The sequence below is a fragment of the Monodelphis domestica genome, chromosome 5 (assembly GCF_027887165.1).
Source record: "Monodelphis domestica isolate mMonDom1 chromosome 5, mMonDom1.pri, whole genome shotgun sequence".
Taxonomy (NCBI): domain Eukaryota; kingdom Metazoa; phylum Chordata; class Mammalia; order Didelphimorphia; family Didelphidae; genus Monodelphis; species Monodelphis domestica.
In genome coordinates this window covers 326,654,570-326,681,888 of record NC_077231.1, presented here as the reverse complement: position 1 = coordinate 326,681,888, position 27,319 = coordinate 326,654,570, and positions in this window count along the sequence as shown.

Genomic DNA, 27,319 nt, shown 5'->3' with positions numbered 1-27,319 from the left:
AAATGTCTGTCAAGCCGCCCATTCAAGCTAATCTGCCCTCCGCATGCTCGCTCGCATCTCCTGGGACGGCTCGAGGACGTCTCGGAGGGGACTTGGGGGAGTCGCCCCCCCCCCCGCCTGCTTGGGGCCCCTTTCAGTCAGCAGCCTGGGCCGCCTCACACGGCTGAAGTCGCAGATTCCCTTTTCCTCCACATTGCGCCGACGGGTGCCATCAGCAGGCTGGTGACGGGCTCTGGCCACGGCAGCTCTTGTTACCTGGCACGGAGGGCAGACCGAGGGTGCCCAGGGAGGCCAAAGCAGGCTGGACAAGCCCCGGTTCTCTGGGAGGACTCACATAGATCGGATGCCGTGTCCGTCTGTCACACACACGCATGTACACATGTGCACGTGTGTGCGCTTCAGGCTGTAAGGACTGTAAGGACCAAGCCAAGAGGGCAAAGGAGGAGGCAAGACCAGGGAAGGTCCGGCGGGACTGGCGGAGGGCCGAGACCTGGCGCCAAGCACGCTGGTCCCTCCGCTGGAGCGGCGCATCCGCGCATCAGTAGGAAAACCGGAAAGAGCTTCCCCCGAGCATGGACGGGCTAAGGGCCGACGCCGTCCAGCGTCCAGCGGCAGCACAGTGTCACCGGCAAAGGGACCAGAAGAGGCTGGAAACAGCCGAGCCCTGTCAGGCTTGACCCCCCGAGAACCACCCAAAGGTGACAGGAGAAGGCAGTGCCTGCCAGCGGGACGGCGGCTCTCCGTCCACAGCAGCGGTTGCTGGCCTCATCACGTGGCCATCAGAAACACCGGTGGTGGTTGGAACATTTGGCAACTTCAGGCTTCCAGGCTCCTGGTGCGAATCTGTGAGAACAGCCTCAGCAAAAACCAACAAACAGCAGCCAACCCACCCCAGGAGTCAATCGTGGCAGCTCTGAAGACCTTTGGTGCTGAGGAGGAGGGAGAGGAGAAAGGAGGGGGAGGGGGAGGAGGAGGTGGGAGGAAGAGGAGGAAGGGGTAGAAGGAGGGAGGGAGAGGAGGGAGGAGAAGGAGGAAGGGGGAGGAAGAGTGAGGGGGAGGAGAAAGAAGGAAGGGAGGAGGAAGGGGAGGAGGAGGAGAGGGAGGGGGAGGAGAGGAAGAGGGGAAGAGGAAGGATGGAGGAGAACATGAACAAACCCTTCCAAGTAAATCAACCTACACTTTCAAACTCAAGGACTCTAAGCCAATAGTAAGAGACACGGGACTATTCTGGGAAGCATGACTCAGGATTCAGCCAGAAATGAGGCCAAAGGTAGAACTGTGATTCTAAGGCAGGATCAGGGGCCACTGCACATGGCGAGGACCAACCAACGGCTCCCAGAAGTCTGACAAAGAACAAGGTGAACGCCATTAGATTCCAACTGACATGAACGAATGACTGATGTGGGAATCGTCCTGAGAGGGACCATCAACTCTGGAAGGAGAAATGAAGTCGATCAGTACCAGACTGACAGTATCTATAAAGGACCTGCAGGCCAATAAAGTGCCTCCCATTCACTCTCACAAGTCCTGGGTGGGGGTGGGGGCATTATTATGCCCACTTTACAGATGAGGAAACAGCCTGGGAGGCTAAACACTTACCCAGAGTCACACAGCTAGTAAGCAGCAGGGCTAGTCTTGGAAGCCAACTGCGAGGCTCCCCACTCGAGCCCCCAAGTGTTTGATTCCAGCACGTGTATATGCTGGAGCCTCTGAGAGCTTCCAAGAGAGATCTGACAGAGTCCCGTCTAGAAAACCAATGACGCGCCGTGTACCCCACACGCCGACTCCACTTCAAGCTCTTGCCACTCATTTGAATCAAAACACAAACAGTCTAGATACGGAAAAATAGAAATCTAAAAATCTGAATGCTGAAGCCCAAAGGCCCAGCCTGGGCCATCTCACCTAACCCCCTCCTTTCCTTAAAAAATGTTTCTAATCAATCTGGTTTATTTTTACATCATCTTTGTTCTTTCTCTTTCTTTTCCCTCTCTTTTCCTTCTTTCTTTCCTCCCTCCTCCCACTGATTTCTCTTTTTCTTTCTCTCTTCCTTTTCCTTTTGTCTTTTCGTCTTTCTTTTTCTTTTTTTCTCTCTCTCTCTTTCTCTCTTGCTTTCTCTCTTGCTTTCTCTCTTGCTTTCTTTCTCTCTTTCTTTCTTTCTCTCTCTCTTTCTTTCTTTCTTTCTTTCTTTCTTTCTTTCTTTCTTCCTTCCTTCCTTCCTCTTCCTTCTTCCTTCTTCTTTCTTTCTTTCTTTCTTTCTTTCTTTCTTTCTTCTTTCTTTCTTTCTTCTTCTTTCTTTCTTTCTTCTTTCTTTCTTTCTTTCTTTCTTTCTTTCTTTCTTTCTTTCTTCTTTCTTCTTTCTTTCTTTCTTTCTTTCTTTCTTTCTTTCTTTCTTTCTTTCTTCTTTCTCTTTCTTCTTTCTTCTCTTTCTTTCTTCTTTCTCTTTCTTTCTTTCTTTCTTTCTCTCTCTCTCTTTCTCTCTCTTTCTCTTTCTTTCTTTCTTTCTTCTCTCTCTCTCTTTCTCTCTTTCTTTCTTTCTTTCTTTCTTCTTTCTTTCTTTCTTTCTTTCTTTCTTTCTTCTTTCTTTCTTCTTTCTTTCCTTTCTCTCTTTCTTTTTCTTTCTTCTCTTCTCTTTCTTTCTCTCTTCTTTCTCCTCTTCTTCTCTCTTCTTTCCTTCTCCCTTCCTTCCTTCCTTCCTTCCTTCCTTCCTTCCTTCCTTCCTTCCTCTTCCTTCCTTCCTTCCTTCCTCCTTCCTTCCTTTCCTTCCTTCCTTCCTTCCTTCCTTCCTTCCTTCCTTCCTTCCTTCCTTCTTTCTCTCCCTGTCTCTCAGTAGAAGTACAGGAGCAATTCGTGGATCCAACCCAACACAGTGGCTTCCTTTTGGGAGGCCACTGGTCTAGCCCACAAGATTCTTTTTTTTATGTAACCATGGAAAAATGTTTTTATTTGAATAAGATGATATTTCAATCATCTGGAATTTTACAAAGCACGGCAAACCAGGAGAGCGACGGCGGCGCACAACTCCAATCCCAAAGTTTCTGTCTTTGTGTCTCCAGAACAAATTCCTTTCTTGTCAGACTCAGCCGTGACTCTACTGCTGGGCGTTCAGCTCCCAAAGCAGTTCTAGGACAATTTGGTCGTAAAACGAGCTTCTCCCCCCAGAACTCCTGGGCTCTCCTCAGTGCTGGAAGGGATTTTTCTTCCACGCAGATCATCGGGAAGGGGTTAGGCCTGCCATTCCACTGATGCACAGAACTTCCAGATTAGAAGACTTCTAACGAGGCAGGGCAGCGCCGCCTCTGGAACCTTGGAGAATGACCTGGAACCCTGAGAAGTTCTGCCAGCCCACAAGGTTCTGGGAAGGTCCTACAGGGTTACACGGCCCCGACACCTGATGGCGTCCTGGGGTGCTCCGTGCCATCTGGGGACAAGTGAGGCTCTCTGAGGGCAGAGTGGCCCCTCCCAGGACATTGCCCTCAGCCCGAGGCACCCTGAAGGGCCACGTGGGGACTTGGGAAATGCCTGTCCAATTGGGACGTGCTGAAGACCCTGAAGGAGCCTGGCCGGGCACAGCCCTGGGGGTGGGAGGCCTTCGCCCGCCCGGGGAATGAGCAGAGGGGACGGGTCTTGGCTCAGGACTCTGACACAGTTGGGAGTCCAGGCAGCTCTCCCATGGGAAGGGCAGACCGAGACCCGGGCAACGGGCACAGCACTGGGGACGCCGAGCCGCAGCCAGAGGCGCGCCTGGGTGCCAGCCTTCCCAGGGCTCCGTGTTCCCCATCCAGGGCGGCCAGAGGGAACCGGAATGAAGGTCTGGGAGCCAAGAGGATTCTGCCTGACAAGGGGAGACCCTTCCCTGCCCCCCCGCCTCAGCCGGGGCCCCGGGCCTGCTGGCAAACAGCTGACAGCTCCTCCGCCAGCCCGAACCCACAGGAGCCCTCCGTGCCGACCAAGTGGCTGACTTCTTGTCTCCCAGCCGGATTGGGCAAGCCCTGCCAAATGCTTTTCTTCTTGCCATTTCCCTTTCCCAGAATTCTCTTCTTTCTTCTCTTCACTGCTCTCCGCCTTGTTCAATCGGGTAAGGGGCAATGGCTAGAAGGCTGGACCTGCAGTCAGGAAGCCTTGACTTGGAATCTTGCCTCAGATGCTTCCAAGCTGTTTGACCTGAGCAAAGCACTTCACCACTGCCTGCCTCAGTTTCCTCATCAGCAAGTTGGGAGTAATAATGACAGTATCATTTATCTCCCAGAGTTGTTGGGAGAATCAGTGAGATAACAATGGCTGGCATTTATAATACTTTACCTTGTTTTCTCCTCTCAGCAGTTCTGGGGAGAAACACTATTTATTTTCCCCGTTTTACAGATAAGGAAACTGAGTCTGTGAGGCTATGGTTCATTCAGGATCATGGAGCTAGAGAGCGTCTAGTGTGGTGTCCCCTGCTCCCAAAAGAAGCTTCCCTGAAATGCTCAAAGCCCAGGAAGGAAGCTCGTAGTAGGGACGGCCACCCCGAAAGCAAGCGGGGCTCCAGGGGCGAGGGGCAGACAGGGACACATAGACCGCTTGTGTCACTGGTGTAGTTCCAATCTGGTGAGGTATGCCTATTGCTCAGACATGAAAGAACACCCCGCTGAGATGGGAGGAGTGCATCGGTTTCTTGGAGCACTCTGGGAAATGAAGATGCCTTCAAAGATGGCCGATGTAAAGGCAAATCTCAGAGAGCACCACGGCTTCCAGGACCACAGGAGGGCCAAGACAAGAGCGCCCTGGAGGCCAGGTGGCCCAGCCTATCCCTGACTAAGAGGCCCCCAGACCACTGGTGCAAATGGGAACGATCCAGCAGGGGTTCTGTGGGCACTCATGGAGAGCGTCCTGCAGAGAGAGAGTGAGCTCAGCTCAGAAGCGAGAAAGGCAAAGAGGGTGGCGGGGATCGCCTTCCCAGGGCTTCCAACCACCCCATGCTAGCTCTTGCTCAAGATCTCCTGGTGCTGGGCATGGTAGACACTCTTGCAGTGTCACAGTCTGAAGAATTGAAGGGCTGGGTGAGACGGATACATTGTAGCACGATTGAATGTAACTGACTGTGATATTAGCAGCAATGCAATGACCCAGGACAACCCTGAGGGACTCATGGGAAAGAATGTATCCACATCCAGAGGAAGAACTGTGGGAGCAGAAAACAGAAGAGAAACACCTGCTCCATCACATGGGTCGAGGGGATAGGATTGGGGACATGGACTCTAAGTGATCACCCTGGTGCAAACATCATAATGTGGAAATAGGTCTGGATCACCGACACATGTAAAACCCTCTGGCATTGCTTGTTGGCTATGGGAGGGAGGTGGGAGGAGGGGAGGGAAAGAGCATGAATTGTGGAAGCATGGAAAAATGTTCTAAATGAATAAGGAAATAAATTTTACAAGTTAAAAAAGAGAAGGAAACAAAGTTTAACTAGAAGAGATAAATAACAAGATCTTGGTTAGACCGGATTAATTTGGGATACAGAAAGACTATCATAACCCCGATAATAGTTAGCATTTATATAGCCTCTACTATGTGGCATGTCCTGTGTGAAGTGCTTTGCCAATAGTCTCCCTTGATCCTCACAAGAATTCTGGGCCATAGGTACTTGAATTCTTACCCCCATTTTGCAGGTGAGAAAACAGAAGCAAGCAGAGATAAAGTGACTTGTCTAGGGTCACCCAGCTAATAAGTTTTTGAGGCTAGATTTGAACTCAAGTTTTCTTGGTTCCAAACCCAATGCTCTATCCACACTGGTATGAAGGTGTCCCAAGGGCTGTGAGTTAAGTATATTGAGATTATAATCAAACCCTTAGGAAGGGGCAGTTTCTCTCTGCCTGGAGGCCCCATCAACATCTTGAGTGCACTTCATCCACTTCACTGTGGCCTCCAAGATGGTGGTGTCGCCTTCACTAGTGACCTCCAAGCAGAGGCTGAATCTGGCGATGACCCTTGGGCTCCACCAAGACTGGCATGGGAGAACACGTTCCAGAGACATCCGTGAGGGCTAAGCCTGGCTGTTGCCAAGCTCAGCTGAGCACATGGGGATCAGAGGCCAGCAGGGGCAGGTGCTGGGTGGGATCCTTCAGTGGGAGCCTCCAAAGGCCTCGGACAAAGATCCTCTGGGCTGAGGATGAGGAGGGGGGGTGGGGGATGTGCCCCTCCCCCTGGACACTACCACTGCCACCATCACCACCACCACAGCCAGTGGTGGCCTAGGGAGGGGGGGGGGGAGACAAGACAAGAATTGTGGGATGGGAAGGGGCACGGGCCAGAGGAAGAGGTTCACATGGCTTCCCGAGGAAGCCTTCCGTCATCATCAGGTTACAGATTGAGGTGGGGAAGAAACCTCAGAGGTCATCTGGCCAACTCCTTCCTTTGACAGAAATGGCAACTGAGGCACAGCATTTGCAGCAGAGCTGGGACTTGAACCTGTGATTCCTGCGGCCCAGGCTGCCATATTGCTGGAACTTCTTGCTTCTAGCTCAGCTATTTGGTCAGACTTTACCCACATAAGGCACAGAAGGGCTAGAGCTGGGGGTAGCCTTGGAGGCCGAAGGACGAGCCCCTCCCGATCGGCTGGACAAGTGCATCTTTTGAGACATTTCATTAGGCAGGAATCACGGGAAGACGACAGGATCTCCTGATTCCCCAGGAGAGACGCTCAAAATCCCGTCTCATGCTGTCATTCTCTGGATTCCAGACTCCAGCATGCATGCAACATGTGGAAGTGAGCAGTGTGCGTGTGCGTGTGCGTGTGCGTGTGCGTGTGCGTGTGTGTGCTCATGTAAGAGCTTCGAATGCCAGGAGATTCTCTTCAGCTTTCCCCAGGAAGAGAATCCAAGCAAATGGGGTGTCTGAGAGAAAAGCCCAAGAAATGCTTGTTAGAAAGCCATGGAAACGTGGGTGGGAGGGAGGGAGGAAAAAGGGAGGGAGGGAGAAAGGAAGGAAGGAAGGAAGGAAGGAAGGAAGGAAGGAAGGAAGGAAGGAAGGAAGGAAGGAAGGAAGGAAGGAAGGAAGGAAAGGAAGAGAAGGAAGGAATAAGGAAGGAAGGAAGGAAGGAAGGAAGGAAGGAAGGAAAGGAAGAGAAGGAAGGAATAAGGAAGGAAGGAAGGAAAGGAAGAGAAGGAAGGAATAAGGAAGGAAGGAAGGAAGGAAGGAAGGAAGGAAGGAAGGAAGGAAGGAAGGAAGGAAGGAAGGAAGGAAGGAAGGAAAGGAAAGGAAGAGAAGGAAGGAATAAGGAAGGAAGGAAGGAAGGAAGGAAGGAAGGAAGGAAGGAAGGAAGGAAGGGAGGAAGGGAGGGAGGGAGGGAGGGAGGGAGGGAGGGAGGGAGGAAGGAAGGAAGGAAGGAAGGAGGGAAGGAAGGAAGGAAGGAGGGAAGGAAGGAAGGAAGGAAGGAAGGAAGGAAGGAAGGAAGGAAGGAAGGAAGGAAGGAAGGAAGGAAGGAAGGAAGGAAGGAAGGAAGGAAGGAAGGAAGGAAGGAAGGAAGGAAGGAAGGAAGGAAGGAGGGAGGGAGGGCTGAGTCTCTTTCTTCGGGCCCAGCATCACTCTCTCACGATTTCCATGGGCAAAGAACAGAGATCAGTCACTTTCTGATGGTGCTTAATTAGCAGGAAGTAATGAGCACTTGGAGCCAAGGAGGACTCGGGCTCCAGCTGCCGTGGCTTCACGTGGTAGAGACTGACTTAGTCGGAGACGTCAAGGCTTCTTCCAGAGAATCATCGTGCTCTGGCAGGAGATGAGCTGCCCGGGCCCATCATCAGGCTTCCTTTCATTCCTCAGAGGGTCCCTGCAAGGCCCCAGGGGACACCCAGAGCCAAGGGCCTGTCCCTCCCGCGAGCAAGCGAGCGCAGCAGAGCAGAAAGCCTGCACATCTATCTCTTTATCGCTCATCTGTCATTCCTGGGCATTAGGGACAATTGACTTCACATGTCCTGGTAATTAGGAAAGTCAGCCGTACCTTGTTGGAGGGTTCCAGTGAAGGTCCCGGCCTTAAACAGGACATTTATTGATGTCTTTCAGCGTGGCCGTGGCCGTGGCTGGCATCATATCAGCTCTTGCTCCGGATCTCTCGGAGGCTCTTTTAGTGGGGCAGCTCCACCCTGGAACAAAACGAACAGTCCTCACTTCTTCCCAAGGATCCAAAGCGGTTCTCCTGCCTGGGGACCGTCTGCCAGCTCTAGCTGTTCAGCTGAGCTCCCCCTCCCCCCATGCTCCCCCGGCATTGGAGGACAGCAATGTGGCCAAGAGGCGGGTGGCCTGCCAGATGGAAGGCAGGAGCTGCAGGCTCCTACAGGCGTGAAATCTCCTGCTTTCGGGGCTTCATGCTAACTGACGTGGACAGTCGTTTACTCAGCATTAACAAACATTTACGAAGCCCCTACCACGCGCCAGACACAAAGGCAAAAATGTCTGCAGCCCTCCAGGAGACTGCATTCCACTGAATGGATGAATGGGGTCTTTATCAAGCACTTGCTATGTGTCAAGTGTGGGGCTGTGCCGGGCTACAGACCCCCAGGAAGGCGGTCCCTGACCCCGAGGAGCCCATGCGAGGTCTGACGGGGAGACGTGTCCATCTTCATTTAGACTCCCAGCTCGTGGCCGAGCTCGGATGGATGTGATCAGCCACAGCTGGCCACGCTGGGCATGGAGGTGTCCTCTGGGGAGGAAGGACAATGATCACGAGCCCTGCTCTCCTGACCAGGGAGCTCCAGGCATGGGATGGGCAGATGTGTTTGCTGAGCCCTGGTCAGGGATCCGGAGACTAGAGAAGGGCTGCCATTGCCTCATACCAAAGGGAGGACACAGAAGCTCCATTTCAATCCCTGGGAAAATGCTAGAACAGTGTTGAATGTTTGGACAGGAAAAAAAGGAAACCAGCACTTGAGTCCCTACTATGTGCCAGCCACTGTGCACTTTACAATGATGAGTTCATGGCAATGCTGGGAAGTAAGAGCTCCTATGATCTTCATTTTACATTTGGGGAAACTGAGGCATACAGTGGTTAAGAGACCTGCCTAGGGGCACACAGCTAGGAGGGGTCTGAGGCTACATTTGAACTCAAGTCTTCCTGACTCCAGGTCTGGCATTCAATCCACTGAGTCACCTGGCTAGCCCTCTGGTATAGATGTGTACCTGGACAAGCCGATGAGGGTCCCACCATCCGTCCTCCAGAGCTCCGAGTTCAATTCTCAGGTGCGGGGCTTGACGTAGGAGGCGGCCGTCCTTTAGTCCCTGATGGGTAAAGAGCAAAGGGCCGGCCTTTACCTGTGTGCGTGCCGGAGAGACCCGCGGAAGGGAGTGCTCTGCTCATCGCCCTGAGAGGCCCTCCACTTGGAGAATCCAACAGCCACGGGGCTGGAAGCTGGGGAGGGGAGTCCGGGCCACTATGTGGCCAGGACGGACGGGGCTGAGACGGGCTGGCACCCCTTTCCCAGCGTCTTTCTGGAAGTGCAGCCTGTACTCTGCATCTCAGGGAAAGGGGAGGACAAGAGAGCCCGTGGAAGGGCAGGAAAGGCTCCCTCCTGGTGGCGGAGAGAGCAGAGCCCGGGTTCTAGCTTAGTCTCCGTCTGCTGGGCTGGAAGAAGCTGGGACGGTGAAGCCTGGAGAGAAGGCTCAGAACAGGTGGGGGAGGGAGAGGGAGGACCTGCCTCGACTCTGAAAAAGTGTCCAAGCTGCCCAGCGCCAGGAGAGCCCGTGGCTGCCCCTAGTTAGGACTGGAAGCGGAACCTGGCCAACAGCCCATCTTTGGGTCTGCTCTAGTGGGGGCTCCTTTGGTGTGGGCCTTGGGACCACTTTATGCTCCTAGGAATCAGGGAAGCCCCCACCTCGCAGGAGGGTGACGCAACTCAAATGGAGAAATTCTCCAGATTTCAAGACACTGACAAGGAGCCCACATGCCCACCCTGCCCACAGACACGCTAGTCACAAGTGGCCTGGACCGAAGGGTTTCTGCCCATCTCCTCAATGAGGGCCCCGTTAGCAGAGGCTGACTGAGCTCTCCTCTGCTGGCGCACCATTCCAGATGCTTCCACATGGTGTTGGGGGGAGCTAACTGTGAGTTTCACATACCGGTGGGCCACCTTCTTGGGGAAGTGCTTGCTTCTCAAAGGCTGGCCACTGTGCAGAATCAGAAGCCACATCAAGGAACTTTGCTTCCCCTCCTCCCCCCTCTTCCTCCTCCTTTTCCCCCTCATCCTCCTCCTTCCCCTCTTCTTCCTCCTCTTCCTCTTTCTTCTCCTCCATTGGTCCCAGGGCCTGTTATGACTGCTCACCCTTGCATAGCCACCGAGTGACATCCTGCCTGGGTCATTCAGGAAGTCTAGGGGAATGGCCAGGGGGCAGGTAGCTTTCCTCCTCTCATTTCCTCCCATCATAACTACCACTGCCCCACTTTCTTTGGAGTAACTTCCTCCCTTGCAGGGGTCAGGGAACTCTGGGCGGCCCCTCTCTCTCCTCTCTGGCTCCCCTCCTCATTGTCAGGGTTTCTCCTTGGTGGAAGAAGCCCCACGTCTCCCCCAATCCTTTCTGCAGTCAGGCCCATCGTCCCGTGCAGAAGAGCTCTGGCCTGGCACACTTTCTCTCCCTCCTTCCTGGAGGAATGAGGGTCTTGGGGAATTTGGAAGTTGGCCCAAACCAATGGAGGACACTCTTGCAAAGTCAGCTGAGAGCGTACCCCAATGGGTTGTTGTTGAGGAGAGCCAGGAGCCTCTAAAGGCTGCTCCTGGCAGAGGTGACCCCGGGGAGCCTCCCACAGGTCCTAAACAAGGGGCTTCCTGCCTATGTGGGTCCCCTCTTGGGAGCCAACCTCCGGAGGCAGGTCCTCCTGGCTCGCCAAGTTCCTCGCCGCATTAGACCCAGGCTAAGTAAGGTCCTAAAGGGTGGGCCATCTGTCCCAGAGCCTCCTCCATTCCTGGGAGAGTGGGCCCCCTCAAGAGCCGGCCATCTGCCGGATCTGAGGATCAGGGGCCTCCTCTGGCCTCTTGCTCTGCCGCCAAACATTTGGCCATTGTTTCTCCAAAGGTAATTGAGGCAATAGAGGCTAATGGTGGAGCAGATTCCAATGGGGCATAAATAGCAAGCAGATGAATGGGAGTGAGAGAATGCTCGGGGAACCTGTTCCCAAGGACTCCCCAAGGGGCTTCCTTCCCCTTCCCCAGCCCCAGCATCCAGCTCCCCAGACCCTTCCCCTCCCAGTCAAAGCACACCTGCCTTCCTTCAAAGAGGCATATGTCCCTCGGTGGGAGCCGAGCAGCTCCCCAGACCCCGGGCTGCCCCAGCTCACCCTCTGGCCTGGAAGCCTCCCCCTTCTGCAGGTCCTCTCTGCTAAGGTCCCCAGAACAAGAATCCTCGGGGCTCTCTTGGCGCCCCCCTGACTCTTTCCAGCTTGTGGGAAGCTGCCGTCCCCACAAATCTGACCAACGAGGCAAAAGGAAGCTGCGGAACCTCAGGGTCTGGCTAGAACTCATTTCTGCAGGGACTCCCCCACTGGGGCAGCTGTTCTCTGAGCTCATCCGCGACCGAGGGAGGCGCTGCCTTAGGAGCCGAGCCTCCTCTGCTGCCCCTTTCTCTCTGCTCATGCCTACCGGGTGCCCGGCCATGACTGGGGCTTCCCCGCGAGGCTACTGGCCGAGGGCACAAAGCAGCCTCGAAGGCTGGGAAAGGCTTGGGAGCAGCACCTTCCGGGCGCCCTGTCCCCTAGTGGGGCAGTCCATGCAAGGCCAGGCCCTCCTGCCTCGGCCTCCTCCACCAGATCGCCCTGCAAGTTCCCCCACTTGGGAGTGCCCAGAACGAACAGGGTCCTCCTTGGGTGCGGGCCCCGGACAGCGTCCTTGCTGGAGGGGGGGGAGGCAGTGGAGCTCCCAGGGATGTCTGCCCTGTGTGGCGCAGAGGCCCGGCGAGCCTCCCCCAGGCCGCCCTGATCCATGCCCGGCCCAAGGAGCTTGGCCAGGAAGGGAGGTGGCCCCCTTTCCCAGCCTCTCCTCCAGGCGCGTCTTCACTCCACCTCAGCCGTGACCCTTCCGGCCCCGGCCCCGCCCCCCCAACCCTGCTCGGACTCCTCGTTGCACCCCTTGCTCAGGCCTCCCCTCCAGCCTCGCTCGTGCCATGTGGCAGTCGGGCGGTGCCGGGCCTTGACTGGGTCCCCCCAAGACGAAGTAGGCCGAAGGCAGGAGAAGCGCAGCGGAGTGGGGGAGCCCCAGCCCCATGGCTGGTCGGGGAGAGAACGTGGCCGTCTGCGATGAGGTGAGCCTCGCGGCTCACAGTTGGGGTGCTGGGGTTCAGCTGCCAGCGTTGTGCGGCTGGGCGGGGTTTGAGGGGGCTTCGGGCCTCGCCCGCCCCTGCCAGCCCAGCTCTCCCCCTTTCCCAGAGACCATTGACAGCTTCTTCCCTCCCCCCAGCCTGGCACTCAGCCCGGCCTCCTCCTCCTCCCCGCGGTCCAACCTTCTCTTTCAGCTCTTTGGCCCCCCTCGGCCTTCTCCCAGAGCCTCCCGGGCCTCCGCCACGCTTCAAAGCCAACCAGGAGGCCCCTTCGCGCCCACCTGCCCTGGGAGCACCCCTCGGAGATCTGGGCTCTGCCGCCCGCCGGCCCGGCCCGGGCAGAAGCAGCTGCCCTCTGCCTCCCCCGCCCCTCGGGTGCAGTTCTGGGCCACGCCTATGGCCTCCGGCGCCCCCCCACCCCCCATGGGGTCTCCAGAGAGGGCGGGACAAGGAAGCAGAGGCCGGAAGTCTGGCGCCTGCTGATGGCCGGACACGGCCCGAAGCTTGGCCGCTTGGCGGGGCCGAGACAGGACAAACGCCGCGGATTGACGCGCACCTGTGCCGCCGCTAGCCGGAGACAGAGTCTCCGGGCGACGTGGGACGGCGGGACGGCCTCCGCCACTCAGAGACCTCGCTGCAAAGGGGGACGGAGGCCTGGACTCTGGGTCCACCGGCGCTGAATTCAAATGCTGCCTCGGCTCTCACTGGCGGGGCGACTGCGATACAGGAGCTCCTCTTGGGGGGCTGCCCAGATGGATGCTGAGTCACGTGGAGTCAGGGCGAGGATGCTGGGGGGAGGGAGGCAGGGCAGAGGCAGAAAAATGTCAAGGGGCGCCTGTGTAGACACACTGAGATGGCAATGGCCTCTCAAGAGAGGAAGGGCGACGACGGCGGGGTCCGAGCAGGTGCTGCTGTCTGCCTCTTCCTGGCAGAGACACTGGAGAGGGGTGCCATTTCCTTCTCCAGCTCATTTTACAGATGAGGAAACTGAGGCAGGCAGTCAGTAGTTGAGGCTACTTCCTGGCTCTCGGCCCAGAGCTTGATCCACAGCACACAGTCACGTGGGGATGGGGAAACGGGGCAGCCCCCCACCCTAGGGTTCCTGGGGTGCTCTCAGCCTCCCTCTCAAGGCTTCTGTCCAATCACAAAAAGCAGTTGTTTCTCTGCCCCTTCCACAGGCCACAGAAGGTTCATCTCCATGAAGGTGGGGCGGGGGCCCCGGGCGCCCGTCAGCCCCCTGCAGCTCCGCTTTGGCCTGGCCCTGGTCGGTCTGCCAGCCTGCGTCCCCCCAGCCATTAAGGGGCGCTCCCTAAAGCCCCGCAGAAGGAGCTCCGCCTGGCATTCGAAGCCTAGCGGCGCCTGGGACGTCAGGACCAGGCACAAGCCTGCCAGGACAGGGCGGCCAGCGGGCTCCTTGCAGAAGTGCAGGAGCTGCCCGAAGGACAAGCTCTGCGGCGCCGGCCTTCTGGGACTCTGAGGTGCCCACCACAAGGGGGTGGGAAAGAAGCAGCGGCCAGCCCGGCCCGAGGGGGAGCAGTGGCAGAGGAAGGGAGAGGCGGCAGAGCAAAATAAAGTCCCGACGGGCCCACGTCCTGGGGGCTCTTGAGCCCTGGGCTGAGCTATAGGCACCCACACAAGCTCATTGGATCCTCACAGCAAGCCCCAGAGGGAAAAGCTGTTAGGATCCCCATTTTGCAGAGGAAGAAACTGAGGCAGGCAGAGAGAAAGCACGGCCCAGTTTCACACTGAGGCTAGGCGCTCTAACTACTTAGCCACCTGGTCCGTGACCCACCCACCCCTCCAGGGCCATGGCAGGCACGTGTCCGTGTGACCAGCCCTGGGCTGCTCTGGCTTCTCCAGGACTCGTGCAGGGGGCGTTTTGGGGTCAATCCCAGCTTTGGAGGGCCACTCAAGTCTAGAGCAAGGCCGCCCACCGGAGAGGGGCCCGTTCAGCCCTCGTGGGGCTCCGTGTCCTGGGCGAGGGGGCTAAGGGCATGCAGGGAGGTCCCGGCGGCTCAAGAAAAGGACATGGAGCAAAGGAGGCAGAGGCGGTGCCGTGGCGAAGAGCCTTGGAGGTAAGTGAGGAGGGCCAGCTGTGCTCATTCAGGCGTGAGAGCCTGAGAGCAGACAGGACCACCTGCCTGGGGACGCTGGAGCCGGCGTGGGCGTGCGCAAGGCACAGGGACCCCTCACTCCTCACCGTGGGAGCATCCGAGCCCACAGGCTAGGACCTCCTCCGCGCCAGGGTCACTCTCCGACTTACAGGCACCGGCCACCGTGGCTTCGGATGGGCTGCCTCGGGCATAGTCCCCCGACTCCCGGGCCTTCCCCAGCGGACCGGCTCGCTGTCTAGAACACAGCAGAACCTCCTGGAGAGACCCCAGTCATGCCATGATGGAAAAACCACATGAGAGGATGTTTTCTGTAATTCAACATGCTGTCAGCTGGGCAACTCGTGAGCTCCGTGTGTGTGTGTGTGTGTGTGTGTGTGTGTGTGTCTGTGTGTGTCTGTGTGTGTCTGTGTGTGTCTGTGTGTGTGGCTGTGTGTGTGTGTGCATGTGTTCCTACAACCTCACAACCTGGAAGAACTAGGCTCGAACCCGCTTCTCTAACACATCCTGGCTGTGACGCAGTCACGTCCCCTCTCGGTGTCTCCAGACAACTCAGCGCTCAGAGGGGTGCCCCGTGCCCTGCTGAAGGGAGTCTCCCCGGGCAGCGAGATCGAGTCCCATGTCCCGCACACACACGCCCGCCTTGGACAGTCAGGGCAGCCAGACAAAGAGAAGAAGTGTGAAGGAAGGCCGGAGAGGGCAGCTGGCCCAACTGCCTCTGCAGGATCAGCCCTTCTTCTCCACATCTTCCCTGAGCCAGAGGCCCAAAGCGTGGCCTCCGTGGTGGGGCGGCGCTTGGGATTTGGTTAGGAAACCCAGACCGAAGCCTCTCTGAAGACCCGCCGATGCCCATCGCTCAGAGGGCCATGGCGAGGCCTCCAGGGAGCGTGAGCGGACGATGGAGCCGCCAAGGGGAGCAGCGCTGGGTTGATTTCGATGGGAAAAGAAGATGAGCTGCAGCCTTGGAGGACCACCGAAGGGCAGCTGCCCATGGCACTCCTCTTGATATCAAGAGAAGGGAAGGGCCTGGCCACGGCCACACGTGGCATGAGAGGGAGGCCAGAGAAGTTTGCTTTGCTCCGAGGGGCAGATGTGCGTGCTGGGGAGTTCCCAAGGCCATCGGGGGCCTCGGGGAGGGCCTGGAGTGGACTTCAGCTGGCCAGGAGGCAGGAGAGATCCCGACCTTCCTTCTGCATCACGAGTGCAGAGGGGCCCAAGCAGGGGCGGCTCATCGCAGAGAGGATGCCCGGCCTACGAGAGCCTGGGAGGCTGGGCAAGGCGGAAACAGAGGCCAGAGTCCTCCTTCGGGGAAGCCAGGGCTTTGGGGCATCGCCACAGGCTGAGGGGAAAGCAAACAGGAAACCCCCAAATGGGGAGAAGCTGAAACGCCTTCTGGTTCCCATAAAGGGGAAGGGCCGCCCCTGGCAGGCTCTCGTCAATGAGCCTCACTCCTGGCAGGAGTCCCCAGCTCAGAGGGATTCGCCAGCCAGACCGAGAAAGCCACAAGAATCCGATCCAGCCGCCCCGAGAGCCAGGAGCAGAGACCACAAGAAGGAGCCGCAGCACTCGGGCAGAGCATCCCCCAAACTGGCCTCGGCCATCTCCAAGCACGCGGACAAGAGAACGAGGGCTGCCAGCTGGGCCCGGGGTCCAGAGGGCTCCCAGTTTCTGGCTTTGCTGAAGAAGGGCCATGGGGCCAGCAGGGGCCACTACGTGGCCTGCCATTCCAGGGAGGACCACGAGGCATCTGGGCTGTGGGGCTGTGGGGCTCTGGGGCTCTGGGGCTCTGGGGCTCTGGGGCTCTGGGGCTCTGGGGCTGCGGGGCTCTGGGGCTCTGGGGCTCTGGGGCTCTGGGGCTCTGGGCTCTGGGGCTCTGGGCTGTGGGGCTCTGGGGCTGCGGGGCTCTGGGGCTGCGGGGCTCTGGGGCTCTGGGGCTCTGGGCTCTGGGCTCTGGGGCTCTGGGCTGTGGGGCTCTGGGGCTCTGGGCTCTGGGCTCTGGGGCTCTGGGGCTCTGGGGCTCTGGGGCTCTGGGCTCTGGGGCTCTGGGGCTCTGGGCTCTGGGCTCTGGGGCTCTGGGCTCTGGGCTCTGGGGCTCTGGGGCTCTGGGGCTCTGGGGCTCTGGGCTCTGGGGCTCTGGGCTCTGGGGCTCTGGGGCTCTGGGGCTCTGGGGCTCTGGGGCTGCGGGGCTCTGGGGCTGCGGGGCTCTGGGGCTCTGGGGCTCTGGGGCTCTGGGGCTGCGGGGCTCTGGGGCTGCGGGGCTCTGGGGCTCTGGGCTCTGGGGCTCTGGGGCTCTGGGCTCTGGGGCTCTGGGGCTCTGGGGCTCTGGGGCTCTGGGGCTGCGGGGCTCTGGGGCTCTGGGCTCTGGGGCTCTGGGGCTCTGGGCTCTGGGGCTCTGGGGCTCTGGGGCTGTGGGGCTGTGGGGCTGCGGGGCTGTGGGGCTCTGGGGCTCTGGGGCTCTGGGGCTCTGGGGCTGCGGGGCTCTGGGGCTCTGGGGCTCTGGGGCTCTGGGGCTGCGGGGCTCTGGGGCTCTGGGGCTCTGGGGCTGTGGGGCTCTGGGGCTGTGGGGCTCTGGGGCTCTGGGGCTCTGGGGCTCTGGGGCTCTGGGGCTCTGGGGCTCTGGGGCTGTGGGGCTCTGGGGCTCTGGGCTCTGGGGCTCTGGGGCTCTGGGCTCTGGGGCTCTGGGGCTCTGGGGCTGTGGGGCTGTGGGGCTGCGGGGCTGTGGGGCTCTGGGGCTCTGGGCTCTGGGGCTGTGGGGCTCTGGGGCTCTGGGGCTCTGGGGCTCTGGGGCTCTGGGGCTCTGGGGCTCTGGGGCTCTGGGGCTGTGGGGCTCTGGGGCTGTGGGGCTCTGGGGCTCTGGGCTCTGGGGCTCTGGGGCTCTGGGCTCTGGGGCTCTGGGGCTCTGGGGCTGTGGGGCTGTGGGGCTGCGGGGCTGTGGGGCTCTGGGGCTCTGGGGCTCTGGGGCTGCGGGGCTCTGGGGCTCTGGGGCTCTGGGGCTCTGGGGCTCTGGGGCTGTGGGGCTCTGGGGCTGTGGGGCTCTGGGGCTCTGGGCTCTGGGGCTCTGGGGCTCTGGGCTCTGGGGCTCTGGGGCTCTGGGGCTGTGGGGCTGTGGGGCTGCGGGGCTGTGGGGCTCTGGGGCTCTGGGGCTCTGGGGCTGCGGGGCTCTGGGGCTCTGGGGCTCTGGGGCTCTGGGGCTCTGGGCTCTGGGGCTCTGGGGCTGCGGGGCTCTGGGGCTCTGGGGCTCTGGGGCTCTGGGGCTCTGGGGCTGTGGGGCTCTGGGGCTCTGGGGCTCTGGGGCTCTGGGCTCTGGGGCTCTGGGGCTCTGGGGCTCTGGGGCTGTGGGGCTCTGGGGCTCTGGGGCTCTGGGGCTCTGGGGCTCTGGGGCTCTGGGGCTGTGGGGCTCTGGGGCTCTGGGGCTCTGGGGCTCTGGGCTCTGGGGCTCTGGGGCTCTGGGGCTCTGGGGCTCTGGGGCTCTGGGGCTCTGGGGCTCTGGGGCTGCGGGGCTCTGGGGCTCTGGGGCTGTGGGGCTCTGGGGCTCTGGGCTCTGGGGCTCTGGGCTCTGGGCTCTGGGCTCTGGGGCTCTGGGGCTGCGGGGCTCTGGGGCTCTGGGGCTCTGGGGCTCTGGGCTCTGGGGCTCTGGGGCTCTGGGGCTGTGGGGCTCTGGGGCTGCGGGGCTCTGGGGCTCTGGGGCTCTGGGGCTCTGGGCTCTGGGGCTCTGGGGCTCTGGGGCTCTGGGCTCTGGGGCTCTGGGGCTCTGGGGCTGTGGGGCTCTGGGGCTGCGGGGCTCTGGGGCTCTGGGGCTCTGGGGCTCTGGGCTCTGGGGCTCTGGGGCTCTGGGCTCTGGGCTCTGGGCTCTGGGCTCTGGGGCTCTGGGGCTCTGGGGCTCTGGGGCTCTGGGGCTGCGGGGCTCTGGGGCTCTGGGCTCTGGGGCTCTGGGGCTCTGGGCTCTGGGGCTCTGGGGCTGCGGGGCTCTGGGGCTCTGGGGCTCTGGGCTCTGGGGCTCTGGGGCTCTGGGGCTCTGGGCTCTGGGGCTCTGGGGCTCTGGGGCTGCGGGGCTCTGGGGCTCTGGGGCTCTGGGCTCTGGGCTCTGGGCTCTGGGCTCTGGGCTCTGGGCTCTGGGGCTCTGGGGCTCTGGGGCTCTGGGCTCTGGGCTCTGGGCTCTGGGGCTGTGGGCTCTGGGGCTCTGGGCTCTGGGGCTGTGGGGGCTCTGGGGCTCTGGGCTCTGGGGCTGTGGGGCTCTGGGGCTGCGGGGCTCTGGGGCTCTGGGGCTCTGGGGCTCTGGGCTCTGGGGCTCTGGGGCTCTGGGGCTCTGGGGCTCTGGGCTCTGGGCTCTGGGGCTCTGGGCTCTGGGGCTCTGGGGCTCTGGGGCTGTGGGGCTCTGGGGCTGCGGGGCTCTGGGGCTCTGGGGCTCTGGGGCTCTGGGCTCTGGGGCTCTGGGGCTCTGGGGCTCTGGGCTCTGGGGCTCTGGGGCTCTGGGGCTGTGGGGCTCTGGGGCTGCGGGGCTCTGGGGCTCTGGGGCTCTGGGGCTCTGGGCTCTGGGGCTCTGGGGCTCTGGGCTCTGGGCTCTGGGCTCTGGGCTCTGGGGCTCTGGGGCTCTGGGGCTCTGGGGCTCTGGGGCTGCGGGGCTCTGGGGCTCTGGGCTCTGGGGCTCTGGGGCTCTGGGCTCTGGGGCTCTGGGGCTGCGGGGCTCTGGGGCTCTGGGGCTCTGGGCTCTGGGGCTCTGGGGCTCTGGGGCTCTGGGCTCTGGGGCTCTGGGGCTCTGGGGCTGCGGGGCTCTGGGGCTCTGGGGCTCTGGGCTCTGGGGCTCTGGGCTCTGGGGCTCTGGGGCTCTGGGCTCTGGGGCTCTGGGCTCTGGGGCTGTGGGGCTGCGGGGCTGTGGGGCTCTGGGGCTCTGGGGCTGCGGGGCTCTGGGGCTCTGGGGCTCTGGGACTCTGGGGCTCTGGGGCTGTGGGGCTCTGGGGCTGCGGGGCTGAGGGGCTCTGGGGCTCTGGGGCTCTGGGGCTGCGGGGCTCTGGGGCTCTGTGGCTCTGGGGCTGTGGGGCTCTGGGGCTGCGGGGCTCTGGGGCTCTGGGGCTCTGGGCTCTGGGGCTCTGGGGCTGAGGGGCTATGGGGCTCTGGGACTCTGGGGCTCTGGGGCTGCGGGGCTCTGGGGCTGCGGGGCTCTGGGGCTGCGGGGCTCTGGGGCTCTGGGCTCTGGGGCAGCGGGGCTCTGGGGCTCTGGGGCTGCGGGGCTCTGGGGCTCTGGGGCTCTGGGGCTCTGGGGCTCTGGGGCTCTGGGCTCTGGGGCTGTGGGGCTCTGGGCTGTGGGGCTCTGGGGCTGCGGGGCTTTGGGGCTCTGGGCTCTGGGGCTCTGGGCTCTGGGGCTCTGGGGCTGCGGGGCTCTGGGGCTCTGGGGCTCTGGGGCTCTGGGCTCTGGGCTCTGGGGCTCTGGGCTCTGGGGCTCTGGGCTCTGGGGCTCTGGGGCTGCGGGGCTCTGGGGCTCTGGGGCTCTGGGGCTCTGGGGCTCTGGGGCTCTGGGGCTGTGGGGCTCTGGGGCTGCAGGGCTCTGGGGCTCTGGGGCTCTGGGGCTGCGGGGCTCTGGGGCTCTGGGCTCTGGGGCTCTGGGGCTCTGGGGCTCTGGGGCTCTGGGGCTGCGGGGCTCTGGGGCTCTGGGGCTCTGGGGCTCTGGGGCTGCGGGGCTCTGGGCTCTGGGGCTCTGGGGCTCTGGGGCTCTGGGCTCTGGGCTCTGGGGCTCTGGGGCTCTGGGGCTCTGGGGCTCTGGGGCTCTGGGGCTCTGGGGCTCTGGGCTCTGGGGCTGTGGGGCTGTGGGGCTCTGGGCTCTGGGGCTCTGGGGCTCTGGGGCTCTGGGCTCTGGGGCTGCGGGGCTCTGGGGCTCTGGGCTCTGGGCTCTGGGGCTCTGGGCTCTGGGGCTCTGGGGCTCTGGGGCTGTGGGGCTGTGGGGCTGCGGGGCTGTGGGGCTCTGGGGCTCTGGGCTCTGGGGCTGCGGGGCTCTGGGGCTCTGGGGCTCTGGGGCTCTGGGGCTCTGGGCTCTGGGGCTCTGGGGCTGCGGGGCTCTGGGGCTCTGGGGCTCTGGGGCTCTGGGGCTGTGGGGCTGTGGGGCTGCGGGGCTGTGGGGCTCTGGGGCTCTGGGCTCTGGGGCTCTGGGGCTCTGGGCTCTGGGGCTCTGGGGCTCTGGGGCTCTGGGCTCTGGGGCTCTGGGGCTCTGGGGCTGTGGGGCTGTGGGGCTGCGGGGCTGTGGGGCTCTGGGGCTCTGGGCTCTGGGGCTGCGGGGCTCTGGGGCTCTGGGGCTCTGGGGCTCTGGGGCTGCGGGGCTCTGGGGCTGCGGGGCTCTGGGCTCTGGGGCTCTGGGGCTCTGGGGCTCTGGGGCTCTGGGCTCTGGGGCTGTGGGGCTCTGGGGCTCTGGGCTCTGGGGCTGCGGGGCTCTGGGGCTCTGGGGCTCTGGGCTCTGGGGCTCTGGGGCTGCGGGGCTTTGGGGCTCTGGGCTCTGGGGCTCTGGGCTCTGGGGCTCTGGGGCTGCGGGGCTTTGGGGCTCTGGGCTCTGGGGCTCTGGGCTCTGGGGCTCTGGGGCTGTGGGGCTCTGGGGCTGCGGGGCTTTGGGGCTCTGGGCTCTGGGGCTCTGGGCTCTGGGGCTCTGGGGCTGCGGGGCTCTGGGGCTGCGGGGCTCTGGGGCTCTGGGGCTCTGGGCTCTGGGCTCTGGGGCTCTGGGCTCTGGGGCTCTGGGCTCTGGGGCTCTGGGGCTGCGGGGCTCTGGGGCTCTGGGGCTCTGGGGCTCTGGGGCTCTGGGGCTCTGGGGCTCTGGGGCTCTGGGGCTGCAGGGCTCTGGGGCTCTGGGGCTCTGGGGCTGCGGGGCTCTGGGGCTCTGGGCTCTGGGGCTCTGGGGCTCTGGGGCTCTGGGGCTCTGGGGCTGCGGGGCTCTGGGGCTCTGGGGCTCTGGGGCTCTGGGGCTGCGGGGCTCTGGGCTCTGGGGCTCTGGGGCTCTGGGGCTCTGGGCTCTGGGCTCTGGGGCTCTGGGGCTCTGGGGCTCTGGGGCTCTGGGGCTCTGGGGCTCTGGGGCTGCGGGGCTCTGGGGCTCTGGGCTCTGGGCTCTGGGGCTCTGGGCTGTGGGGCTCTGGGGCTGCGGGGCTCTGGGGCTGCGGGGCTCTGGGCTCTGGGGCTCTGGGGCTCTGGGGCTCTGGGCTCTGGGGCTCTGGGGCTCTGGGGCTCTGGGCTCTGGGGCTGCGGGGCTCTGGGGCTCTGGGCTCTGGGCTCTGGGGCTCTGGGCTCTGGGGCTCTGGGGCTCTGGGGCTGTGGGGCTGTGGGGCTGCGGGGCTGTGGGGCTCTGGGGCTCTGGGGCTCTGGGGCTGCGGGGCTCTGGGCTCTGGGGCTCTGGGGCTGCGGGGCTCTGGGGCTCTGGGGCTCTGGGGCTCTGGGGCTGTGGGGCTCTGGGGCTCTGGGGCTCTGGGGCTCTGGGCTCTGGGGCTCTGGGCTCTGGGGCTCTGGGGCTCTGGGGCTCTGGGGCTGCGGGGCTCTGGGGCTCTGGGGCTCTGGGGCTGCGGGGCTCTGGGGCTCTGGGGCTGTGGGGCTCTGGGGCTGTGGGGCTCTGGGGCTCTGGGCTCTGGGCTCTGGGGCTCTGGGCTCTGGGCTCTGGGGCTCTGGGCTCTGGGCTCTGGGGCTCTGGGCTCTGGGCTCTGGGGCTGCGGGGCTCTGGGGCTCTGGGGCTCTGGGGCTCTGGGGCTCTGGGGCTCTGGGGCTGCGGGGCTCTGGGGCTCTGGGGCTCTGGGGCTGAGGGGCTCTGGGGCTCTGGGACTCTGGGGCTCTGGGGCTCTGGGGCTCTGGGCTCTGGGCTCTGGGCTCTGGGGCTCTGGGGCTCTGGGGCTCTGGGGCTCTGGGCTCTGGGGCTCTGGGGCTCTGGGGCTCTGGGGCTCTGGGGCTCTGGGCTCTGGGGCTCTGGGGCTCTGGGGCTCTGGGCTCTGGGGCTCTGGGGCTCTGGGCTCTGGGGCTCTGGGTTCTGGGGCTCTGGGCTCTGGGCTCTGGGGCTCTGGGGCTCTGGGGCTCTGGGGCTCTGGGGCTCTGGGCTCTGGGGCTCTGGGGCTCTGGGCTCTGGGCTCTGGGCTCTGGGCTCTGGGGCTGTGGGGCTCTGGGCTCTGGGCTCTGGGGCTCTGGGCTCTGGGCTCTGGGCTCTGGGCTCTGGGGCTGTGGGGCTCTGGGCTCTGGGGCTCTGGGGCTCTGGGCTCTGGGCTCTGGGGCTCTGGGGCTCTGGGCTCTGGGGCTCTGGGGCTCTGGGCTCTGGGGCTCTGGGGCTCTGGGCTCTGGGCTCTGGGCTCTGGGCTCTGGGCTCTGGGCTCTGGGCTCTGGGGCTGCGGGGCTCTGGGCTCTGGGGCTCTGGGTTCTGGGGCTCTGGGCTCTGGGCTCTGGGGCTCTGGGGCTCTGGGGCTCTGGGGCTCTGGGGCTCTGGGCTCTGGGGCTCTGGGGCTCTGGGCTCTGGGCTCTGGGCTCTGGGCTCTGGGGCTGTGGGGCTCTGGGCTCTGGGCTCTGGGGCTCTGGGCTCTGGGCTCTGGGCTCTGGGCTCTGGGGCTGTGGGGCTCTGGGCTCTGGGGCTCTGGGGCTCTGGGCTCTGGGCTCTGGGGCTCTGGGGCTCTGGGCTCTGGGGCTCTGGGGCTCTGGGCTCTGGGGCTCTGGGGCTCTGGGCTCTGGGCTCTGGGCTCTGGGCTCTGGGGCTGCGGGGCTCTGGGCTCTGGGCTCTGGGGCTCTGGGGCTCTGGGCTCTGGGGCTCTGGGGCTCTGGGCTCTGGGCTCTGGGGCTCTGGGGCTCTGGACTCTGGGCTCTGGGCTCTGGGCTCTGGGGCTCTGGGGCTCTGGGGCTCTGGGCTCTGGGCTCTGGGCTCTGGGGCTCTGGGGCTCTGGGGCTCTGGGGCTCTGGGCTCTGGGCTCTGGGGCTGCGGGGATCTGGGGCTCTGGGGCTGTGGGGCTCTGGGGCTCTGGGGCTCTGGGGCTCTGGGCTCTGGGGCTGTTGGGCTCTGGGCTCTGGGCTCTGGGGCTCTGGGCTCTGGGCTCTGGGGCTCTGGGGCTCTGGGGCTGCGGGGCTCTGGGGCTGTGGGGCTGTGGGGCTCTGGGGCTCTGGGGCTCTGGGCTCTGGGCTCTGGGCTCTGGGCTCTGGGGCTCTGGGCTCTGGGCTCTGGGGCTGTGGGGCTCTGGGCTCTGGGGCTCTGGGGCTGCGGGGCTCTGGGGCTCTGGGGCTCTGGGGCTCTGGGGCTCTGGGCTCTGGGGCTCTGGGGCTCTGGGGCTCTGGGCTCTGGGCTCTGGGCTCTGGGGCTCTGGGGCTGTGGGGCTCTGGGCTCTGGGGCTCTGGGGCTCTGGGGCTCTGGGGCTGTGGGGCTCTGGGCTCTGGGGCTCTGGGGCTCTGGGGCTCTGGGGCTGTGGGGCTCTGGGCTCTGGGGCTCTGGGGCTCTGGGCTCTGGGGCTGTGGGGCTCTGGGCTCTGGGCTCTGGGGCTCTGGGGCTCTGGGCTCTGGGCTCTGGGGCTCTGGGGCTCTGGGGCTCTGGGCTCTGGGGCTGTGGGGCTCTGGGCTCTGGGCTCTGGGGCTCTGGGCTCTGGGCTCTGGGGCTCTGGGGCTCTGGGGCTGCGGGGCTCTGGGGCTGTGGGGCTGTGGGGCTCTGGGGCTCTGGGGCTCTGGGCTCTGGGCTCTGGGCTCTGGGCTCTGGGGCTCTGGGGCTCTGGGGCTGTGGGGCTCTGGGCTCTGGGGCTCTGGGCTCTGGGCTCTGGGGCTGTGGGGCTCTGGGCTCTGGGGCTCTGGGGCTGCGGGGCTCTGGGGCTCTGGGGCTCTGGGGCTCTGGGGCTCTGGGGCTCTGGGGCTCTGGGGCTCTGGGCTCTGGGCTCTGGGCTCTGGGGCTCTGGGGCTGTGGGGCTCTGGGCTCTGGGGCTCTGGGCTCTGGGCTCTGGGCTCTGGGCTCTGGGGCTGTGGGGCTCTGGGCTCTGGGGCTCTGGGGCTGCGGGGCTCTGGGGCTCTGGGGCTCTGGGCTCTGGGGCTCTGGGCTCTGGGCTCTGGGGCTCTGGGCTCTGGGCTCTGGGGCTCTGGGCTCTGGGCTCTGGGGCTGCGGGGCTCTGGGGCTCTGGGGCTCTGGGGCTCTGGGGCTGTGGGGCTCTGGGGCTCTGGGGCTCTGGGGCTCTGGGCTCTGGGGCTGTGGGGCTCTGGGCTCTGGGCTCTGGGGCTCTGGGCTCTGGGCTCTGGGGCTCTGGGCTCTGGGCTCTGGGGCTCTGGGCTCTGGGCTCTGGGGCTGCGGGGCTCTGGGGCTCTGGGGCTCTGGGGCTGTGGGGCTGTGGGGCTGTGGGGTTCTGGGGCTCTGGGGCTGCGGGGCTCTGGGGCTCTGGGGCTCTGGGGCTCTGGGCTCTGGGGCTGTGGGGCTCTGGGCTCTGGGCTCTGGGGCTCTGGGCTCTGGGGCTGTGGGGCTCTGGGCTCTGGGCTCTGGGGCTCTGGGCTCTGGGCTCTGGGGCTATGGGGCTCTGGGGCTCTGGGGCTCTGGGCTCTGGGCTCTGGGCTCTGGGGCTATGGGGCTCTGGGGCTCTGGGGCTCTGGGCTCTGGGCTCTGGGGCTCTGGGGCTCTGGGGCTCTGGGCTCTGGGGCTCTGGGCTCTGGGCTCTGGGGCTATGGGGCTCTGGGGCTCTGGGGCTCTGGGGCTCTGGGGCTCTGGGGCTCTGGGGCTGTGGGGCTCTGGGCTCTGGGGCTCTGGGCTCTGGGCTCTGGGTTCTGGGGCTCTGGGGCTGTGGGGCTCTGGGCTCTGGGCTCTGGGGCTCTGGGCTCTGGGCTCTGGGCCTCTGGGGCTATGGGGCTCTGGGGCTCTGGGCTCTGGGGCTGCGGGGCTCTGGGCTCTGGGCTCTGGGGCTGTAGGGCTGTGGGGCTCTGGGGCTCTGGGGCTGTGGGGCTCTGGGCTCTGGGGCTCTGGGGCTGTGGGGCTGTGGGGCTGTGGGGCTCTGGGCTCTGGGGCTCTGGGGCTGCGGGGCTCTGGGGCTCTGGGGCTCTGGGGCTCTGGGCTCTGGGCTCTGGGCTCTGGGGCTCTGGGGCTCTGGGGCTCTGGGGCTCTGGGGCTCTGGGCTCTGGGGCTCTGGGGCTCTGGGCTCTGGGCTGTGGGGCTCTGGGGCTCTGGGCTATGGGGCTCTGGGGCTGCGGGGCTGCGGGGCTCTGGGGCTCTGGGCTATGGGGCTCTGGGGCTGTGGGGCTCTGGGGCTCTGGGCTCTGGGGCTCTGGGCTCTGGGCTCTGGGCTCTGGGCTCTGGGGCTCTGGGGCTCTGGGGCTCTGGGGCTCTGGGGCTCTGGGCTCTGGGGCTCTGGGCTATGGGGCTCTGGGGCTGTGGGGCTCTGGGGCTCTGGGCTCTGGGGCTCTGGGCTCTGGGCTCTGGGCTCTGGGCTCTGGGGCTCTGGGGCTCTGGGGCTCTGGGCTCTGGGGCTCTGGGCTCTGGGCTCTGGGGCTCTGGGCTCTGGGGCTCTGGGGCTCTGGGGCTCTGGGGCTCTGGGCTCTGGGCTCTGGGGCTCTGGGGCTCTGGGGCTCTGGGGCTCTGGGCTCTGGGCTCTGGGCTCTGGGCTCTGGGGCTCTGGGCTCTGGGGCTCTGGGCTCTGGGCTCTGGGGCTCTGGGCTCTGGGGCTCTGGGCTCTGGGCTCTGGGCTCTGGGGCTGTGGGGCTGCGGGGCTCTGGGGCTCTGGGCTCTGGGGCTCTGGGCTCTGGGCTCTGGGCTCTGGGCTCTGGGCTCTGGGCTCTGGGCTCTGGGCTCTGGGCTCTGGGCTCTGGGGCTCTGGGCTCTGGGCTCTGGGCTCTGGGGCTGTGGGGCTGCGGGGCTCTGGGGCTCTGGGCTCTGGGGCTCTGGGCTCTGGGCTCTGGGCTCTGGGCTCTGGGCTCTGGGGCTCTGGGCTCTGGGCTCTGGGCTCTGGGCTCTGGGCTCTGGGGCTCTGGGGCTCTGGGCTCTGGGCTCTGGGCTCTGGGCTCTGGGCTCTGGGGCTCTGGGGCTCTGGGGCTCTGGGCTCTGGGCTCTGGGCTCTGGGCTCTGGGGCTCTGGGGCTCTGGGGCTCTGGGCTCTGGGCTCTGGGGCTCTGGGCTCTGGGGCTCTGGGCTCTGGGCTCTGGGCTCTGGGGCTCTGGGGCTCTGGGGCTCTGGGGCTCTGGGCTCTGGGCTCTGGGGCTCTGGGGCTGCGGGGCTTTGGGGCTCTGGGCTCTGGGCTCTGGGGCTCTGGGGCTCTGGGCTCTGGGGCTCTGGGGCTGTGGGGCTCTGGGCTCTGGGCTCTGGACTCTGGGCTCTGGGGCTCTGGGCTCTGGGCTCTGGGCTCTGGGCTCTGGGGCTCTGGGGCTCTGGGGCTCTGGGGCTCTGGGCTCTGGGCTCTGGGCTCTGGGGCTCTGGGGCTCTGGGGCTCTGGGGCTCTGGGGCTCTGGGGCTCTGGGCTCTGGGGCTCTGGGCTCTGGGGCTCTGGGGCTCTGGGGCTCTGGGGCTCTGGGGCTCTGGGGCTCTGGGGCTCTGGGCTCTGGGGCTCTGGGCTCTGGGGCTCTGGGCTCTGGGGCTCTGGGGCTCTGGGGCTCTGGGCTCTGGGGCTGCGGGGCTCTGGGGCTCTGGGCTCTGGGCTCTGGGGCTCTGGGCTCTGGGGCTCTGGGGCTCTGGGGCTGTGGGGCTGTGGGGCTGCGGGGCTGTGGGGCTCTGGGGCTCTGGGGCTCTGGGGCTGCGGGGCTCTGGGCTCTGGGGCTCTGGGGCTGCGGGGCTCTGGGGCTCTGGGGCTCTGGGGCTCTGGGGCTGTGGGGCTCTGGGGCTCTGGGGCTCTGGGGCTCTGGGCTCTGGGGCTCTGGGCTCTGGGGCTCTGGGGCTCTGGGGCTCTGGGGCTGCGGGGCTCTGGGGCTCTGGGGCTCTGGGGCTGCGGGGCTCTGGGGCTCTGGGGCTGTGGGGCTCTGGGGCTGTGGGGCTCTGGGGCTCTGGGCTCTGGGCTCTGG